We start from the raw sequence: 18,162 nt of genomic DNA on the forward strand, positions 1-18,162 counted from the left end.
CATCGTTCATCTTCTTCATCACTAGCAGAGAAAAAAATGAAGAGAAGAGAGAATCATTCATCATCATCTTCATCTTCTTCATCACTAGCAGGAAAAAAATGGAAAAATGAGAGAAAATGAGAGAAACTAGATCTGAAAACAGGAAGAGAGAGAAGGTAAATCTGAAAATATCTTATTTTCTAGGTTTTTTTTCTTTCTATATATGTGGTCCCAAAAGGATATTTCTGTCACCACACAATGACAATTACATCATCCATGAGGTCATGCCAGGACCAAACAATAATTTCTAGGACCAAACTGTAAAATATATTTTGAAAATGGACCAAACTAACAGTTGACTCAGTCAACTGGACCAAACTCTCTCTAATATATTATTTCTAGGACCTATTGGTATTTCCTACTTTTTTGAACTGAGCCGCATACTTAGGGCAGTTCCTATGGCAATCAACAATTTTTTTTTTGTTGAGCCACGTGGATGAACAAACTCTGTTTTCCACTATGGAAAATTAGAGAAGATTTGGTTTTCCAGGGCCCACTAATATTTCTTTTTAATATAAAATATTTTGTAGGATAAAGATAAAATATAGAATATAATATTTAGATAAGATAAAATAGGATGAAGTGAGATAAAATATGATAAAGTGAGATAAAATATGATAAAGTGAGATAATATAGGATTAAAAAGTATTAAAGTAAGCCTCGGGAATCAGGAATTGTACTTGGCGTGAGTGGAAGGGTCGTGAGCATTTGAGGAAGACTCGCGAGCGTGTGATGATGGTCCGCGCGTATTTAGAAAAAACTCTAGCGATTGTGCTACCAACGCCCGTCCTTTCATCAAACGCGCGCTACACGTTCCATCTCACTCAACAAACCAACAAATTTGTTGGTTTGAACATCCATTTTTCATGTTTGTTGAGTCCATAGTGGGATCAAAATCAACAAATCCTTGTTAAGATTGTTGCTTCAAGGAAAAACACTTAAGATTGGAAAAATAAGTTATGTAAAAAAATGTGATCAAATATCCGCTTAATTCTCATGACTTTACCATGAATCAACTAAACCCCTAAAAACTACAAGTTATTTTCTCGTAAACCAATTCAGCCCTGAAGCTCCTAAACTTCTATCAAGATTCAAGACCTCTGCCATTCTTAGATGGTATATATGTATAGTAAGTAAAAAAAAAAAGTCGTTAATAGGCTAGATGGAAGGATGGGTACTGACAAAAGAATTCCAACTACTATATATACTAAAAAAATGGATGTTTGAGGGGGTGGGATAAAGCCCAGTTTAACCCCCCCCCCCCCCTTCTCATAGGTCCGTCAATGCTGGTATTCAGGTTTATCCCGTCTTTGTAACCTACTATTATGTAGGCCTAGTCAGTGAAGCGCAATGATGGCGCTACACTGATAGTCAGTGGTACATGCATGAAGCACATTGACCGACAAAATGTAGTTTCATAGCGAAAGGCAAGAAACTTCCAAACGAAGAATGCAACATGCGATGTTACAGTGAAACATGTTCGAGAAATTGAGTTATCCCAGCTCAAGGATGATGCGAGAATATGGAATTCGTAATACCCGATTTCGGTAGTGGTTTGCCGATGGAATGGAATATAAGTAATGGTTTGTCCTTTCCTATTTGTCTCCAGAGTTGGCAGAACCTTTCCTATTTGGCTCCAGAGTTGGCAGAAAACTTTGCAGTTAAGCGTGCTCGGGCGGGAGCAATCCAGGGATGGGTGACCTCCTGGGAAGTTGTTGATGGATGACCGCAGCGATGCCCGTTGAAAACCCCACACTGCCGGATAACCGCAGTGGCTAAGTAGGGACAGTATCGGTGGAGGGACGGGTCATTACAAATGGTATCAGAGCCGACGACGGTTACCTGCCGAGGATGGGAACGTACGCTAAACGGGATATGTCAGGTACTGCTCTCATGAAGGGCAGGGAACGTCGGAGATCTGGGCTTGATAATATATTCCAAAGCCGAGGACGGCTCCAATTTAAGGCGGTGGTATTGTAATACCGCGATTTCGGTAGTGGTTCGCCGATGGAACGGAATATAAGTAATGGTTTGTCCTTTCCTAACACCGAGGCCTTTTCAGCACAACTGTCTCTAGAGTTGGCGTAAAACTCTGCAGTTAAGCGTGCTCGGGCGGGAGTAATCCAGGGATGGGTGACCTCCTGGGAAGTTGCTGTTGGATGACCGCAGCGACGCCCGTTGAAAACCCCACACTGCCGGATAACCACAGTGGCTAAGTGGGGACAGTATCGCTGGAGGGACGGGTCATTGCAGAATTAGCCAAGATTTGGCCTAAGCATTAGTCCAAGGCCCGACCAAAGATTGGATCACGCACGCGGACTAGTGACGCACGATAATGTGCCACTATGGCCCATTACTCAGATAAGGGAAGCAGATGACATATGGAGCATATAATGCATGGCGCATCATTAGCATTAGCTGGAAAGCATTTTGGCATGAGTTGTTGTAGGTTAAGCATCCAAACAGGCTCGACTCGATGCCATAGTGCAGCGCTGCCCGTTGAAAACCCCACGCTGCCGGATAACCGCAGTGGCTAAGTGGAGACAATATCGGTGGAGGGACGGGTCATTACAGAGTTATCCAAGATTTGTCCTAAGCATAATCCCAAGGCCCGACCAAAGATTGGATAGCGCACGTGGACTAGTGACGCATGATAATGGCCCCTCAGATAAGGGAAGCAGGTGACATATCGAGCATATAATGCATGGCACATCATTAGCATTAGCTGGAAAGAATTTTGGCATGAGTTGTTGTAGGTTAAGCACCAAACATGCTCGACTCGATGCCATAATGCAGTGAAACGCAATGATGACGTTGTACTGGTGCAATGAAGCACAAAGTTGTATTGTCAAAAGTGACGGTTATAAGATGGTTACTAGTACTTGACGAACACCTGAGCAAATGAAGAAGGAGTAAGCGGTTATACAACAAGTTATAACCTAAATAAAGTGTTTGTAACTACCTAAAGACAAGTGTGGCTCGGCCAAGACAAAGAAAAAACAAGATGGTCAGTTTTAAAAGGTTATGGAAGATGGTTTTCCAAGGTTATGAAAAAACAAGATGCTGAATTGCTCAATACATATGTAAGTAAAGAGGTCTGGACACTCATTACTTTTAAATGGCTCAGTCTCTTTGCAAAGTGACGGCGCATTAAAACAGAGTTTTACAATTTTAGCCCTGAACTAAAAGCCACCATCAACAGTTCCAAAGGAAATTAGTATAGTAGTTGGAAAGAGTAACTGGAGATTGTTAGCATCCAACACCGAACTAGAGGATCATAATACTAAAGATAGATAAATTGATCATTTGATTGGAAATCAGCCACCATAATCTTTTGAATTTGGGATCAGCCACCAAATTAAACAAAACTTAATAATATTGATTGTATTGATTGATTAATAAACCCTAGAACAAATTATGAATATGTAGAGAACATGACTTGCCTCCTAATAATAAATAAAGAACATAAACTTATTCCAAAAATAACTAGACTCTCCTAATTGGTGTTGGTATCGCAACATCCCCAACCCCTTGAAACACAAGTTGTCCTCAAGTTGGATCATAAGACTAAGATAAAACATTGATAAATAAGTTTGTAAAATATAACTAGCATAATAATAGAATTGGTGCCTTAACATTCTCAGCCCCTTGAAATGCAACTTCTCCTCAAGTTGAACGTTGAAACTCATCTTACTCTGCAACTGCTAACGAAGGCGGTTTCCATAATCTTGATAGGCTTGATCTATAAAAAGGAATGACTAATACAATTAAGTCGTGTATCGATTCTTCAATAAATCACATTTTTAGATGTCATATTAATTGGAGTTTTTGATAAAGATTCAAATGGATCCAAATTTTGGGAAATTGGAACCTGTATGAGCTAATTTAGGAAAGGTGTTGCATGGATTAATAAACTTGCGAGGATCCAAATCAAGAACCAAGAGTAAAACAAAATTGTGGCAATGTTAGGTCTCCTAGATGGTGTATCATACTTCGATACTGACGAGTTACATCACCGTTGATATAGACAACACCCAATGATACTTTTTCTCCATCTGTCACCCCATGTAGACTAGAGTAATATTCCATCTTAGAAATCCAGCCTTCTGCATCATCTTCGTCAAAAAATAGGGAACCTCAAATTTTCCTCTTTGAATATGGATTCAAATTGTTTTCTAAAAGCCACGCGATTAGCGCGCATCTGTGCTAACAACGTATCGAATTGTGCATTCAATGTCATCGTCAAAATACAAGATATAATCTTATGTTGCGAAAGATACCAGAATACCAAACTATCTACTTCTTAAATAGATTATTAATAATGGATGGTAAGCTAACATGACCAAACACGGTTGTGGTAAAAAAGTCTAATATGCTATTGTATTATACGATCACAAGTATACAAAGGAAAAAACAACTATGAGATCTTAACCAAGAATAAAATCACCTTTACCCAGTATAGTTGAAGTCTTATAATAACGTTGGTGTTGTAATTTGATGGAGACAAAATCACTGACATATCTATCACTTCGAGAACGATTTTTCTTTTTAAGACGGGATAGTGAAAAAAAATTGGGGGAGGAAGTGTGGTCTCAGATCGAGTGCTCTGATCCGGATGTTAAGATCTGATACCAAACTAGAGGATTCTAATACTAAAGATAAATAAATTGATCGTTTGATTGGCGATCATCCACCATAATCCTTTGAATTGGGTATTAGCCATCAAACTAAGCAAAGCTTAATAATATTGATTGATTGATAAACCCTACAACAAGTTATGAATATATAGAGAAAATGACTTGCCTCCTAAGCAAATAATAAATAAAGAACATATACTTATTTCTAAAATAACTAGACTCTCCTAATTGGTGTCGAATGAAATGCAAGGACAACCGGGAGAACTAGTAAAGTTTTGTACGCAAGAAAGTTAGCTAGTTATCACTTCAGTTAATAAGCTATGCTTTCAGCCAGTTTGCATTGGAAAATTCAACTAGAAAGGGCTAAGGTATGATGGTGCTGCAAAAAGGCATAACATGTTAAAGTTGTGGAGAGGACGACAGAGGCCAAGAAGGATAAATTCCGAGACAAGGGTCACCAAAAACGATTGAATAGCGATGCCAAGTCAAAGATTAACCCTGGTGGTTTTTGAAATGAAACAGATAAGTAGGAATGTGAAGACGAAAGACGATGACATCTAATTAGAATGATCAGTTGGGAGGAATCATATTTTGGTTACACTTGCGCATAAATGATTCAAATGGAATTCAAGCTGATTTCATAGAAGTTAGCTAAGAAGAATTTCAGTTTTGCGTATTGGTTATTGATATAGGATTTGCAATGGAGTTGTAAGTAGTCGCAACGTAACAACAAAGTTCAAGTTAGTATGATCAATGACATTGCATTTTAAGCAACGTGGTGCCAATGCTAAGTTGAAGAGGTTGGCGAGGATACAAGGAATGCAACAAAGTTGCTAAAATTTCGGAAAGAAGGGTTATCTGAATAGCATAAAGAAAAATTTAGTCAGGTAAAGGAAGCTTGCTTGATGACGTTCAACGAGGACGTTGAACAGGATGGGCGAGGGAGGTCTGTTATAGGCCTAGTCAGTGAAGCGCAATGATGACGCTACACTGACAGTTAGTAGCACGAGCATGAAGCACATTGGCTAACAAAATATAGCTTCATAGCCAAAGGCGAGACAATGCCAAATGACGAATACGACATGCGATGTCGCAGTGATACATGTTCGAGAAATTGAGTTAGCCTAGCTCAATGATGATGCGATACCATGGAATTGGCCAAGAGTTGACCTAATAATTAGTCCAAGGATCGGCCAAAGCTTGGGCAGTGCACGTGGAACAGTGATGCATGATAATGCGCCATTATGGCCCATTAATTGGATATGTGAAGAAGATTCCATATCGAGCATATAATGCATGACGCATCATTGGCATTAGTTGGAAAGCATTTTGGAATTGGTGTAGCTTAGACATCCAAGCAGGCTCGACTCAAGGACATAGTACAGTGAAGTGCAATGATGGCGCTGCATTGTTGCAGTGAAGCGCAATGGCCGCTGTATTGGTAAAAGTGACAGTTATAAGCTATTTACCAGTGCTAAATGAAGGCCAGAGTAAAAGGACAAAGAGTAAGCGATTATAAAGCAAGTTATAACCCAAATAAAGTGTTCGCAACTGAAAAGGCAAGGGTACCCAAATATACCTCAAGCTAAAACTTTTCATACCTATAAGTCCTTTCTCCGAAAGTGATTGTCTATGGACTGAGTCGAGACAATGCAACTAATCGGTTCACACTTCGTGTGATCGTCTATGGATACGAGATCGAGACAATACAACAACAAAGTATGTTTACTTGATAAAAAGGTTCGGACTTAACCAAACACAATAGGATTGCTTATCAAGTAAATAGGAATTAACATTTGTGTAATTTACTTTAATTATAATAAAACAATTATAATGCGGAAATATAAAGTAAATGACACAACAAGATTTTGTTAACGAGGAAACCGCAAATGCAGAAAAACCCTGGGACCTTGTCCAAAGATGAATACTCTCAGGATTAAGCCGCTACACAAAATTAAACCTAACTTCGTACAGTTGAGACCAAGTAACCAAACCTATAGTTCACCTAGTTCCGTTTGTATTCCCACGCCTCCAACTTATGAATAAGTCACGTACTTGGAACAATTCCTTTGGTTCGTATTCCAAACAGTAAAGGAACAACAAATCCGATTGGTATCAACTCTATTCAACCAAGTGATGTGAGTCGGACAAAGGCTCTTCTGTTTATCTTAACATAAACTCCTTCGTCAGGTTCTTAGATCTATCTTATGTTCAATCACCAAAGGTAATTGTTAAGATTTTGCAATCAATACTTTTAATCACAAAGAATTGTACTGATGTCGATCTACACAACTAATCAATCCAATCTACTACAAGGATAAACCGATTATAGTTGGATCCTCTTATACCGAAACAAGTATTGTGCACACCAAAGATTATGAACCCCAAATAAGAAATATTCAATATCTTCGTTGTCTTCAAATCTTCTTAGATCTTCAATAAACACCTGCACACAACAACTTGAATCTCTTGTGATCAATCACGCACAGAACGGAGTTTGTTAACAATGGATTATCGCAAAATCGTCTTTAGCACTAACAAAAGTCTAAAGATCTCTGTCGAAACTTCGATCTAGTTTGAGTGAATCTTATATCAGAAGAGAAGATTCTCAAGCATAAACAAACTAGGTGCAATCAAATTTCAACCACCATTAGTCAATCAAATCAATCGAAAACACAAGATAAACTGTAATTATCTAGTTTCCCACCAACGGTACTCGTAGAGCTTCTCAATCCCAAAGAAGACTTTAAACTAAGAGGTCATAAGAGATTTCGCCTAATTAGGTTACTCTCCTCTCCGAATAGGCGGCTACACCAGTAACAACACAAACGAGGAAGTTTGCTGTCACGAAGGATTAGTTTGCTAGAAATGCAAACTTCAAGTATTTATAGACAAGGAAGTTTGGACACCAAGGAATTTCCAAAACCGAAAATATTCTCAAAGATATTCAATATATTCCAAATTCGGTTTTCATAATTCCTGGAAATGCTCTGTCCAAAATAATGACCGAAAATCTCTTTGGAAAATATCAACTAGTAAATGCACATTACTAATTCTCATTTTCCTAAAATAAAATTAACAACCTTAATTAAAAGATTCTTGACTTATTTATATTTCGATCCTGGGATTTTCTTCATGTAGCTATTAAGGAATAACTTTGAACAATAAAAGATAAACATTACTGTACGTGTTCAAAGTATACCGACATCCTTAGTTTGTAAGTCCTCTTTCATACTTACAACTTTGAAACCGATTTGCCACACTTCCAAACAAGTTTAGAATTGGGTCATCTGACTTTCAAGAACTGTGTGATTGATTAAGAAACACTCAATCACAAATCATGGGTTTAACGGTTTTACCAAAACAAGTTTCGGTTCTACCTCCATGTGAGTACTGTGCATAGTCACACTAGCTTTCCAAAATTCGATTGACTAGGTACTAGGATCGGTTCCCCACATATATATGGTATCTAACTCATATGTGTTGCACATGTCCATATGATCGGTTCCCCTTTGCCTAAAAACGTGTTGCACATGTCCATAGGATCGGTTCCCCTTTCTGCTACAAACTTGTTGCACCTCATACAAGGATCGATTCCCCTTTGTGATGTGTTGCAGCTCTTCACAGGATCGGTTCCCCTTTACCCAGATTCGGTTCAAAAAATCACAAACTCGATCATACCATCTTAGGTGATTACTTTAGATCGGTTTCACTAATAAAAGTCATACCAATACATAAGTCAGGCCTTTGTGAATAGTTTTACCAAGAACACAAACAAGTCATGAGCAGTTATACTAAATCACACATATTGGATGTTCACAAGATATGCAATGATCAACAATCCCAATAACGCCTGGCGATTTCCTTTTCGATTCATAAACAAGTTTATGAACTTACTTCCTTAAAACACATGTAAAACATTGTTTCCTAGGATGAAATCCTCACCTCATACCCATACATAATCACAATAGCATTTAAACGATTATGTCGATGTCTTATCTACAAAGTTTAATGGTTAAACAATAAACTTCATATTGTATTCCTTAATACTATGTCTATCTAGAGTGTTCATGCTTCGCAGTTTCGTTTTCAATATGCACGACTTGAAAGATATGTTAGGGAATGAAACAGTTCCAGTCAAATATCACTAACCTCAAGTGGAAGGATGATGTTGTCGTTGTAGCTTCTTACTTCTTCACTTCTTCAAGTCTTCGCAATACTTGTAATGTCTCATATCCTAATACTTTCAAGCTAACCCATACGAAGTTGACTCTAGTACATAATCAAGCGGCTCTTAAAATGAGTTTTGATTTACTAAAATATGACAACCAAACTTGACATACCAACGCTTGGTGTGTTCAACCGAGCTATGCTCTAACAATCTCCCCCTTTGTCAATTTTAGTGACAAAACTCTTACAATCATATGGATAAACAAATTACAAGAATTCCTTACACATACGCTTGATTCCCGAATTCAACAACACAATAACCTGCATTCATTCAATCCTTAAATGTCGTTATTGACATTATAATAACAAAGCTAATACTCCCCCTAAAGGTGAGATAGGTAGATTTCATCAATCCGCGCGTCTTTGTTATACCAATTAATATGATATGCTACTCCCCCTTAGTCTATGCTTTCACCCTTTCGTTAGATAAACGTTTAAGCACAAATGTTATTTTCCTTAGTGATACCAATCAATATAAAATCAATACCAGTATCACTTGTTCATTCCATATATTTCTCCCCCTTTTTGTCACAAAATGACAAAGAAACGAAAAAAATAAAGGACAACACAAAAAGAATCTTACAAATCTCAAAAATAGACTTGCAAACCTATAGAGTTAAGCACGAGGGTTCCACACACCAGTTTTGATAAACAATATCAAAACCGAAACTACAAAGTAATTTGTTTTGATATGTTATCAAGGAAACAATTGCCCGAAGCAATTTTCCCAATTTAGTTTAGTAAATCAACTAAGCAACTTAGTCCCTTTGCTAAAATGATTGTACAAATACAACCGCTTCATTCGATAAGACCAAAATAAAGATAACTCTATTTTTCTCATCAGGTTCAAATTATCCATATAAACTAGACCTTTCAATTTTAAACAAGACAAGTACTAGGTTAGTTAACTAGCATTTCTTGTTAAGGCATTCGATTAGACTTGAATAACCGAAACCTCCACTTTGATAAGTTTAACTAAGATAAACTTAACTTCTCTTATCCGGAATCGAATTGGACTAAACAGTCCATACCGTAAACCTTTTATTTCGTTAAGCCATAAATAATTCATACAAACCAAATAAATCAACTTGCAAAATTATTCACCTCAACCGGAAGCAATTGAATCAACATAAGCATTAAAACACCGCAATTGCACCGAAATTTTGTAAGCCTAAACAATTGATACCACACAATAAAGAAAAATAACAATAGTTTTTCTTAGCCGGAACCAATTGAATCATACACACATCCATACACACATAATGGAATAAAACATCAATTATACTGAAATTTTGTTAAGCAAAAGCAAAATATATATGAAATAAAAATCAGGATTTTCTTAAACAGGAAAACAATTAACTAACAACATTCTTACCTCAAATTTCGCATCCACTTCTCCAATATGTTTGCATCTTCTTCCAGGGAGAATTGATATCGAAATATCATTATGTTGTCATCCTTATGCAAAACAAAAGAATAACAACAACCAACCTTTACCAGAGAAAGGTTGAAAATTGGTTTTAACAATTGCAAGCAAAAGTTGAAAACCAGACACACAAGGTACTAATGTACCTTGACAATCCCTATGGATTTCCTTAGATTTTCGAAAGTTGCTCTATCTAAGGGTTTTGTAAGAATATCAGCTAGCTGACATTCGGATGGAACATACTCCAATTTGATAAAACCATTCTCATATAACTCTCTAGTAAAGTGATATCTGATATCTATGTGTTTAGTAAGAGAATGTTAAACTGGGTTCTCAATCAATCGAATGGAGCTTGAGTTATCACACAGTATGCTCATAGTTGAAATATTTATTCCATAGTCAATGAGCATTTGTTTCATCCACAAAAGTTGGGTACAACATGTACCAGCAGCAATATATTCTGCTTCATAGGTTGATAAGGACCGTGAATTATGTTTCTTGCTATGCCAAGCTACAAGATTTTGACCAACATAGAAGCAACCACCATAGGTGCTTTTACGATCATCTATGCATCCTGCCTAATCAGCATCTGAATAGGCAACAAGACTGTTGTTCGTATCCATAGAGTATGAAATACCATAATCTATTGTACCATTAACGTATCTAATGATTCGTTTTACAACTTTGAGATGTGATTCTCTTGGATCTGCTTGAAATCTCGCACAACAACCCACACTAAAAACAATTTCTGGTCTTGTTGCAGTTAGATATAGCAATCTCCCTATCATAGATTTGTATAGTTGCTGATCAACTGATTTTTCTCCTGGATTTGATCGAAGTTTTCCAGTAATTGACATTGGAGTTGCCATAGGTTGTGCATCTCTTAGTTCGATTTTTTCAACTAAATTCCTTGCATATTTTTCTTGAGAAAGAAGAATACTGTCCTTTTGTTGTTGTATTTGCAAACCAAGAAAATATGATAATTCTCCAACATTACTCATTTCGAATTCTCCACTCATAAGGTTCAGAAATTCATCTGTTAAAGTCTTTGAGGTGGATCCGTATTTGATGTCATTTACATATATTTGTGCTACAAGTACATATTTTCCACTCCACTTGGTGAAAAGTATCGTATCAGCACCACCTCTAGAGAACCCCTTTTGGAGTAAGAATGATGTCAGTTTATCATACCAAGCTCTTGGAGATTGTTTTAGACCATACAAGGCCTTTTTAAGTTTAAAGATATAATCCGAGAATAATGGATCTTCAAATCCTTTAGGTTGAGCAACAAAAACTTCTTCTTTTAAATCCTCATTCAGAAATGCAGATTTAATATCCATTTGACAGAGTTTTATCTTAAGATAACAAGCATAGGCAAGTAATAGTCTTACTGATTCTAAACGAGCAACATGAGGAAAAGTTTCATCAAAATCAATACCTTCTATTTGAGGATATCCTTGAGCAACGAGCCTAGCTTTATTTCTGACAATCGTCCAAAATTCGTCTGAATTGTTCTTGTAGATCCACTTTGTTCCAACGATGTTTACTCCTGGTGGCTTAGGAACAAGTTCCCACACTTCTTATCTTTTAAACTGATTGAGTTCCTCGTGCATTGAGTTTACCCAAGAAGGTTCACTAAGTGCTTCCTCAACATTTTTCGACTCTATTGAAGAAAGAAAATATGAATAGTGACAGACATTTTGAAGTTCTCTTCGAGTCATAAATCTAGCATTAGCATCTCCAATAATGTCTTCAGACGAGTGTCTTTGATGTACCCATTTAGCGGGTTTTTGGAAAATATTTTCGGCATCATTGGGTTGTTCAACAATACTTTTATTATCATCTTTATCATCGGTGTCACTAATTAAAGGAACAACAGATGATTCGACTTCAGTCTGTTTTTCTTTAACAACAGTTTCAGAGGAAGGAAGCTTTGTTGCAGTATGATTGTCTTGGCAAAAATCGCTAATGTCATCAATGACCACATTAATTGATTCCATCATGACTTTGGTTCTAAGATTGTATACCCTGAAGGCACGACTGTCAGACGCATACCCAAGAAAAATTCCTTCATCACTTTTGGAATCAAATTTTCCTCTATGTTCTCTGTCTTTGAGAATATAGCATTTGCTTCCGAAAACCCTTAAATAGTTTAGATTGGGTTTTCTTCCATACCATAATTCATATGGGGTATTTAGAGTTTTTGATCTTAAATAGACTATGTTTATAAGATAACATGTTGTAAATACATCTTCCCCCAAGAAGGTTAATGGTAGGTTTTTATTATGAAGCATTAGTCTTGCCATTTCTTGAATATTTCTATTCTTTCTCCCAGCTACTCCATTTTCCTGAGGTGTAATAGGAGCAGAGAATTGATGACTTATTCCAAGACTATTACAGTATTCATATACTTTCGTATCCTTGAATTATGTACCACGATCGCTTCTTATCTTCTTAATCTTGCGAACTTGTTCATTTTGAATTCTATTCACAATGATTTTGAAATCCTCAAGAGTGTTATTTTTGTGCTTCAGAAAAGCAACCCATGTGAACCGAGAATAATCATCTACCATCACTAAAGCATACTTATTCCCTCCAACAGATGCTTGTTAGATTGGACCGAATAGATCCATATGTATAAGATCGAGAGGAGCACGAGTAGCTATATCTCGAGAAAGTTTGTGTGGAATTTTTCCTTGCTTACCCTTTTGGAATGCACCACTAACACCTTCTACTTTAGTGTTAATTTTTGGAACGCCTTTGACAAGTTCACGGTTAATGAGATTTCTTAGCATTCGGTAGTTGATATGACCAAAGCGTTCATGCCACAAATGAGTTGACTCAACCTTAGTCAAGTTACAACATAGATTAGATTGTATATCAAGGAGATAACAATTATTCATACTTCTTCGTCCTCGAAAAATTACTTTTTCGGACTTGTCTTCAATATCACATCCTCTCATATTAAAGATAACTTTGTGACCTTTATCACAAATTTGACTGACAGACAAAAGATTAACTTTCATTCCTTTAACACAAACAACATCATGGATTTCGGGAATACCTGGAAGTTTGGTAGTACCCTTTTTGCTAATAAGACAGTTGCTTCCATCTCCAAAGGTCACAGATCCTCCTGTGTAGCTAGTCTTCAGTTTTTGTGAACCAAGAAAGATCACTTGTCATATGTCTACTACATCCACTGTCTAGAAACCATTGAAATGGTGAGGTTGTTTTAAGTGCAAAATCTCCAAGACATTGTTCATCAGATTTATGATGGTTTGTTAAGTTTCTAAAAAGTTTCTTAACACGATTAATCAGACATTTTGTAAAACAAATCTTCTGAATTAAACAATTCCATCCTTTTTGATAACGGTTCCTGATCTGACTCTTTTTAGACTGTTTAAGATGTCTGGATGAAAGAATTGAGTATTCTTGAGAATCTCTTGATTTTGACTCTTCAGAGTTTTTTACCAGTTTTCTATCAATCATGATATTACCGATCTCATCAGTATGATTGTTTATGTTCAATCCTTTTATCTAACATTTTAACAAGAGCAGAGGGATATTCTTCAGATTCCCTTTTCAGACCATCTAAAATCTTTAAAACGTTAAATGAATCGTTCATCTGATTCAATTTCTTATAGGTTGGATCGCACCAAACACAGATTGTTAGATCTTTTCGTGTTTGCCTGCTCTGATACCAATTGAAAAGGCGAGGGTACCCAAATATACCTCAAGCTAAAACTTTTCCTACCTATAAATCCTTTCTCCGAAAGTGATTGTCTATGGACTGAGTCGAGACAATGCAACTAATCGGTTCACACTTCGTGTGATCGTCTATGGATACATATCGACACAATACAACAACGAAGTATGTTTAATTGATAAAAAGGTTCAGACTTAACCAAACACAATAGGATTGCTTATCAAGTAACTATGAATTAACGTTTGTGTAACTTACTTTAATTATAATAAAATAATTATGATGTGGAAATATAAAGTAAATGACACAACAAGATTTTGTTAACGAGGAAACCGAAAATGCAGAAAAACCCCGGGACCTTGTCCAGAATTGAATACTCTCAGGATTAAGCCGCTAAACAAAATTAAACCTAACTTCGTATAGTTAGGACCAAGTAGCTAAACCTATAGTTCACCTAGTTCCGCCTGTATTCCCACGCCTCCAACTTATGAATAAGTTACGTACTTGGAACAATTCCTTTGGTTCGTATTCAAACAGTAAAGGAACAACAAATCTGTTTGGTATCAACTCTATTCAACCAAGTGATGTGAGTCGGACAAAGTCTCTTATGTTTATCTTAACATAAACTCCTTCGTCAGGTTCTTAGATCTATCTTACGTTCAATCACCAAAGGTAATTGTTAAGATTTTGCAATCAATACTTTTAATCACAAATAATTGTATTGATGTCGATCTACACAACTAATCAATCCAATCTACCACAAGGATAAACCGATTATAGTTGGATCCTCTTATACCGAAATAATTATTGTGCACACCAAAGATTATGAACCCCAAATAAGAAATCTTCAATATCTTTTTTGTCTTCAAATCTTCTTAGATCTTCAATAAACACTTGCACACAACAACTTGAATCTCTTGTGATTAATCACGCACAAAACGGAGTCTGTTAACAATGGATTATCACAAGATCATCTTTAGCACCAACAACAGTCTAAAGATCCCTGTCGAAACTTCGATCTAGTTTGACTGAATCTTATATCAGAAGAGAAGATTCCCAAGCATAAACAAACTAGGTGCAATCAAAGTTCAACCACCGTTAGTCAATTAAATCAATCGAAAACACAAGATAAACCGCAATTATCTAGTTTTCCACCAATAGTACTCGTAGAGCTTCTCAATCCCAAAGAAGACTTTAAACTGAGCGGCCGTAAGAGATATCGCCTAATTAGGTTATTATCCTCTCCGAACAGGCGGTTACACCGGGAACAACAGAACCGAGGAAGTTTGCTGTCACGAAGGATTAGTTTGCTAGAAATGCAAACTTCAAGTATTTATAGACAAGGAAGTATGGACACCAAGGAATTTCCAAAACCGAAAATATTCTCAAGGATATTCAATATATTCCAAATTCGGTTTTCATAATTCCTGGAAATGCTCTGTCCAAAATAATGACTGAAAAAATCTCTTTGGAAAATCTCAACTAGTAAATGCACATTACTAATTCTCATTTTCCTAAAATAAAATTAACAACCTTAATTGAAAGATTCTTAACTTATTTATATTTCGATCCTGGGATTTTCTTCATGTAGCTATTAAGGAATAACTTTGAACAATAAAAGATAAACATTACTGTACGTGTTCAAAGTATGCCAACATACTTACTTTTTAAGTCCTCTTTCATACTTACAACCTTGAAACCGATTTTCCACACTTCCAAACAAGTTTAGAATTGGTTCATCTGACTTTCAAGAACTATGCGATTGATTAAGAAACACTCAATCACAAATCATGGGTTTAACGGTATTATCAAAACAACTATCGGTTCTACCTCCATGTGAGTACTGTGCATAGTCACACTAGCTTTCTAAAATTCGGTTGACTAGGTACTAGGATCGGTTCCCCATATATATATGGTATCTAACTTATATGTGTTGCACATGTCCATAGGATCGGTTCCCCTTTTCCTAAAAACATGTTGCACATGTCCATAGGATCGGTTCCCCTTTCTGCTACAAACTTGCTGCACCTCATACAAGGATCAATTCCCCTTTGTTATGTGTTGCACCACTTCATAGGATCGATTCCCCTTTTCCCAGATTCGGTTCAACAAATCACAAACTCGATCATACCATCTCAGGTGATTACTTAAGATCGGTTTCACTAATAAAAGTCATACAAATACATAAGTCAGGACTTTGTGAATAGTTTTACCAAGAACACAAACAAGTCGTGAGCGGTTATATTAAATCACACATATTGGATGTTCACAAGATATGCAATGAATAACAATCCCAATAACGCCTGGCGATTTCCTTTTCGATTCATAAACAAGTTTATGAACTTAATTCCTTAAAACACATGTAAAACATTATTTCCTAGGATGAAATCCACACCTCATACCCATAGATAATCACAATAGCATTTAAACGATTATGTCGATGTCTTATCTACAAAGTTTAATGGTTAAGCAATAAACTTCATATTGTATTCCTTAATATTATGTCTATCTAGAGTGTTCATGCTTCGCAGTTTCGTTTTCAATATGCACGACTTGAAAGATACGTTAGGGAATGAAACAGTTCAAGTCAAATATCACTAACCTCAAGTGGAAGGATGATGTTGTCGTTGTAGCTTCTTACTTCTTCACTTCTTCAAGTCTTCGCAATACTTGTAGTGTCTCATATCCTAATACTTTCAAGCTAACCTATACGAAGTTGACTCTAGTACATAATCAAGCGACTCTTAAAATGAGTTTTGATTCACTAAAATATGACAACCAAACTTGACATACCAACGCTTGGTGGGATCAACCGAGCCATGCTCTAACAACAATTACCTAAGTGAATGTGTGGGTCGGACAAGACAAAGGAAAAAGAAGGTGGCCAGTTACGAATCAATTTTAGACGGTTATGGAAACTGTTTTTTTGGATATATGGTTGTCCAAGGCCTGTGCATCAGTAAAGAGAGGAATAAGAACAAAGTTAGACAGAAAAACACATTGAGTACAAGGCATTGTAGTCTGTTTTTGTAAATACAGGATGGACATGTTTTTGGTTATCTTCCATTGAAGTAATAAAAGGATTATTGTCTCTTACCTTGTGTTATGATGTTTACTGATTTTGAAAGTGTTAGCATGGCCGAATCTCTTATGCTTATTGGGGCATGAAGCGTTAGAGAGAAAGCAAGTGAAAGAAAGTCTTCCGTTGCTAATTAACAAGAAGAGTTGGTGTTGCACTTATATCCAAATCGTGTAAGGCTGAGCAGTGAAGGAAATTTTAAGAAGTGAATCACTGTTGCCGGGTCATTGGCTTAAGAAAAATTTGCAGAGACAATTTAGGACGTGGCACATATGACATCTCTACTTTTTTTCTTCTTTCTATTTCTATAAGAGCTTCTCCAATGGCTTGTGTGTGAGTGAAAAAGTCTTTATCCAGGTAGGATGCACATCCACTTTTTGAAAAAACCTACTTCAACCCTAACCTCTCTAAAATTAACATGTAGCTGACCTGGCACAGATTTGGATAGACATCCTCTTGGTGAACCTCTTGTTTCAGAGGTTGGCATAGAGGACGTCTACACATCCTAGTCAACATTTTCTTTGATAAAAATAAATTTAATATCTTTAAACACTACTTTTTAATTTACGAATAACTTCAGCGAAATATTTTTTCCCTATTTTTTCACACAAAGCCATGAATAATCACACTTCAAGATCAATAATTTATACACCAATCTTGTACGATATAATGTACAACATGTTATCATTTCTGTTTGTCTTTTATCATCATAAATGATTAGATCCAGTTGTATTAGCTAGGGTTTTAACATAGGAAAGATACCCCCAAACGATATATGAGGAATTTGATTAGTACAAAAGTAGATGATAACATCACAAAAATAGATTGATATGCATTTTACATTTGATGTGGCATTCTATTAATTTGTTTTACTCATTCCCTTAGATGTACTCGTGTCATGATTTGCAATGGTGTTGCCGTGTTTGAATCATATTACTCTACAGTCATTATATTACAACAATGAAGTGACTGCATCAACAAAAGATAAGAAAATTACAGCGAAACAAATAACAAGAGGAAGCAATGGAAAATACAGAAAAAATGATGG

This window comes from Papaver somniferum, unplaced genomic scaffold (assembly GCF_003573695.1).
Source record: "Papaver somniferum cultivar HN1 unplaced genomic scaffold, ASM357369v1 unplaced-scaffold_128, whole genome shotgun sequence".
NCBI classification, from domain to species: domain Eukaryota; kingdom Viridiplantae; phylum Streptophyta; class Magnoliopsida; order Ranunculales; family Papaveraceae; genus Papaver; species Papaver somniferum.